General features: G+C 40.9%; 1 pseudogene; it reads right to left on the bottom strand.

Moving 5' to 3' along the window:
• Positions 1 to 3,790: 3,790 nt before the first annotated feature.
• Positions 3,791 to 4,302, bottom strand: LOC126497916 (40S ribosomal protein S19-like; annotated as a pseudogene).
• Positions 4,303 to 4,521: the final 219 nt, after the last annotated feature.

The following is a 4,521-nucleotide window of genomic DNA, read 5'->3' as shown; positions in this document are numbered from 1 at the left end:
TGATGTGTGCCATGCTACATGAGGGACACAGGCCAAAGATTTGTAAAATAATCGACAGTCATTTTTGTTTGTTTCTGTTTTTGAGACAGGGGTTCATGTTGTCCAGGTGGGCCTTGAACTCCCTAGATACTTGAAACCAACCTTGAACTTCTGATCCTCCTGCCTCTACCTCCCAATTGTTGAGATTACAAGTGTGAGCCACCATGCTCAGCTCCTTCCATAGTACTTTTGACCCTGTGTTTGTATTCAACTTAATTGCTGAATATCAAATTATATTCATTAAAAAATCTTCCTAAGGATGGGAGAAGAGGTAGAGAGGAGCCGGGAAGAGTAGAAAGAGGGGAAACTGCATGCAGATTATATTTTATGCTAAAAAGAATTCATGTTCAATAAAAGGAGAAGTAATTCTAAAACTAAATTTTACCCACTTTGTAACCTATGAACTATATGTAACCATTCTGTCTTTCTAATAAAGAGTTCATTTATAAGAAAATGAAAGAAATTAAGACGTTCAATATAAATCAATTATTTTAAAAATTTATAGTTTAAATCCGTCTTACACAATAGAAAATGGTTTTATTTCTGCTCACTAAAAGCACACTCCTAAAATAGAGGAGCAAAATTCTTTATTATTTTTCATCAAGCAGCTGACAGTTGAGGCACAATTTCAAGTTCAGTCATTTTAAACAGGCTTATTGGTTTGTATGGGGCACATTTTGAACAATTGTGCTGACAGATTGAAATAGGCTGTGTCAGCACTGGACTGAATTATTTCAGTAGTTTATTTTCTCTCGTTGACCGTTTTGTTGAAGCAAGGCAGAGGTGCAAAGATAAGCTGAGTCCAGCATCGATATTGCAACCCGTTCAGTCAGGACCTTGGCAAGGCTTCTGTAATCACCCCAGCTTGAGCTTCACGGCCACATGTGAGGGAGGTGTGCTCATGGCGTGCCTCTGGCAAGAGAGAGAGGCCACCCAGAGCACAGTGCAAGAGCCCGTGTCCTTTACTCCCTCTGGGCTGATAGAGGGACACTGTTTTGTCATTTGGAGGGTTTACCATGTGCACGAGAGAACTGGTGATGTCAGGATAAGGACACGATGCCATGCTCGAGATCTGGAAGACCTTAGGTTCATCCTCCCTCTCCCTACCTATCCATGTGCATGTGTGTGCATGTGTGCATTGCATGTGGAGGTTGGATGCTCTGTTCACCTTTATTTTTCAAGACAGTCTCTCACTGGCCTGGAAGTTGCCAAGTAGGTAGACTAATTGACTAGTGGTCTGGTCATCTCTGCCTCCCCAGTACTGGGGATACAAATGTGTGAATCCCACACCCACCTTTCTCAAAGTGGATTCTAGGCATCAAAATCTACTCTTTATGTTTTCAAGGCAAGAACTTTAACAACTGGGCTTCCCCAGCCTTGGTTCATAATCTTTTTTTTTTTTCCAAATATTTATTTATTATGTATACAATATTCTGTCTTTATGTCTGAAGGCCAGAAGAGGGCACCAGACCTCTTTACAGATGGTTGTGAGCCACCATGTGGTTGCTGGGAATTGAACTCCAGACCTTTGGAAGAGCAGGCAATGCTCTTAACCACTGAGCCAACTCTCCAGCCCCCTTGGTTCATAATCTTAAACACCGGGAAAAGACTACATCCCAGCTTCTGTTAAGTACATTCTGATATCCTAGTGAACCACACTGTAGTAGCTTACAGCTCATGATTTTATGAGCCAACACACAACCAAATTCTACCAATTTAATGTATACAAGGATTTTGTCGGTAGTAATCTCAGCTTTTGGAATAGTTTCTATGAGTTAAAACATTTATTAATAGTTTGTTATTACTCCTTCTTGCTCTATTTTTAAGGATATATATATATATATATACATATATATATATATACCCTTAAAAGACTTAGAGAAGTCTTTGAAGTATGGAGGATACTAATGTGATGCTCAGAGTGACACCGTCAATTAACTTTTCTATAGTCCCTGCTGCTTATTATAAAATACGGTCCTAAAGGAAATCTGTCTTCTTTCTCTTGTCTTTTCACACACTGCTCGGGAGCTTGGCAGGTGGACAACGGTACACCGGGTACTCTAGCACTAAAAGAAACTGAAAGAAGCAGTTCTGTGAGCATCTTTCCCCCACTCAACTATCTTCAAACTCATTTGCAAGGTCTTAAGATTTCTGTACCTATCTATTAAGATAATAGATTAAGATAATAGATAAATAAAAGCTTGTGCTTTTATTTGGAAATCATCTTCTTGTCACAGACTAGCTAAATATCCTGACACTTCTTCATCTTCTCTTCTGGAGTGTTCCATGGCCATTCAGGACAATAGAAACAGAACATGAGCCACGTGTTTGTCTAAAACTAAACTGAAAAGTTGAAATGAATCCAGGTGGTGGTGGCGCAAGCCTTTAATCCTAGCACTCGGGAGGCAGAGGCAGGCGGATCCCTGTGAGTTTGAGGCCAGCCTGGTCTACAAAGGCAGTTCCAGGACTGCTACACAGAGAAACCCTGTCTCGATAAAAAAAAAAAAAGTTGAAATGAATTTGTAGACATAATTACATATATCATTTAACTCAGTGTATCCAAACTGTTAACAATTCAACAGTTTATCATCAGAAAATTAACGAAACCCTTCACTCTTTAATTATTTAAGAATGAATGAAATCTACAGCGTACTTTATACCTAGTAAGTATCTCAAGTTCACCGTATTTCAGTGCTTACTAATCACATTTGGCTAGTGGCTGCCGTGTTGGTCAGTATAAGTCTGAAATATCCTCTCCTCTGTCAGCCTTAGGAGAGTCTGTATTTTAAAATTCTAATAGCTTGGATCCAGGGGTGGTGGTACCTTCCCATCCTCACAACACTTGAGAAATAGAGGATGATCAAGAGTTCAAGGTCACCCTCAGATATATAACATGTGGGATGTAAGCCTGGGCCATATATATATATATATATATATATATCCCTGGGAGAATAATCGGCAGACTAGCATTCTAAAAATGCACAAGCTATTATGTGGATAATTATTCATCTGAACAGGAGAGATATGTATCCTTACGTTTACATTGTCTGTGCTTACGTCAGAGGAGCCCACCTGCAGGAGATAATTGGTAGCCGCTTCCCCAGAGCTCTCACGCAGTTGGTTTTGATGAAACTGGTTGACACCTGGCATTTTTGCAATGTTAGAAAGGCTTATAGTTTGCAGCAGTGAAAGAAGTGATTTATTTGCTTGTTTTTAGTGTTTCTTGCATTTATTCTACCTTTAAAAAATTTTCCCTTTTATTGAAAATAGATTCTTTCTCATACAATATATCCTGATTACAATTTCTTCTCATTTGCTCCTTCCTCCCAGATCCTCTCTACCTCCTGTTTTCTTTTCTTTTCTTCTTTTCTGGATCAGCACCCTTTCTGTCTTTCATTACAGAAGAACAGGCTTCTAAGAGATAACAACCAAGCATGACAAAATAAAATATGATAAATACGGAAGAAAAGCCATCATATGGAGCCTGGACAAGGCAACCCAACAGAAGGAAAGGAGTCCCAAGAGCAGTCACAAGACTCAGAGACACACTCAGCAGTGCATAAAAATGCTAAGCTGAAAGCTATAATGTATATGCAGAGGACCTGGTATAAACCCATATAGTTTCTGTTCCTGATGCTTCCTTCAGTCTGTGAGTTCATATGAGACTTCTTAGATGATTCAGAGAACTTTGTTCTCCCGGTGTCCCCCTCCCCTCTGACTCTTTTTTTAAGCTTTTAAGAATGTTATTTTTTTTTTTATGAATGAGGCAATTTATTAACCCAGCATCCTTTGTTCTAATGCTTCTTGTTGGCAGCTGCCACCTGTCCGGCAATCCTGTCCAGATCTCTCTGTCCCTGAGGTGTTAGCTTGCGGCCCCCATCCTGATCCTTTTCCACCATTTTCAGTCCCTCCAGGGCTTTTAGAACGTTGTTTTTCACTCTTGGAGCCTCTGCTGAAGTGGCTGGGCCTGACACCGTTTCTCTGCCGTCCTCCATAGATCTTGGTCATGGAGCCAACCCCAGCACCACCACGCAGGTACAGGTGCCGTGCTGTAGAGGCAGCTCGCGTGTAGAACCAGTTCTCATCATAGGGGGCAAGCTCTTTATGTTTGGCCAGCTTGACTGTGTCCACCCATTCGAGGACTTTCAGCTTCCCGGACTTTTTGAGGAAGGCTGCCAGAGCTCTGACGAACTCCTGCTGGTTAACGTCTTTTACAGTAACTCCAGGCATCGTGCGGCCTCCGCGCTGCTAGCCAGGGGAAAGGCAAGAATGCTATTTTTTAATTGATTTTATTGAGCTATACATTTTTCTCTGCTCCTCTCCCTTCTCTCCTCTCCCCTTCAACCCTCTCCCATGATCCCCATACTCCCAATTTAGTTAGGAGATCTTGTTTTTTTTTTTTTTTTTCTACTCCCCTTGTAGATTAAATCCATGTGTGTGTCTCTCTTAGGGTCCTCATTGTTGTCTAGATTCTCTGGGGTT

Source organism: Alexandromys fortis, unplaced genomic scaffold (genome assembly GCF_014885135.2).
Source record: "Alexandromys fortis isolate MF-2015 unplaced genomic scaffold, M_Fortis_MF-2015_v1.1 scaffold_19, whole genome shotgun sequence".
Lineage (NCBI taxonomy): Eukaryota > Metazoa > Chordata > Mammalia > Rodentia > Cricetidae > Alexandromys > Alexandromys fortis.
Note: the sequence above shows the minus strand (reverse complement) of the source record. Positions and strands in the feature narration are given on the sequence as shown.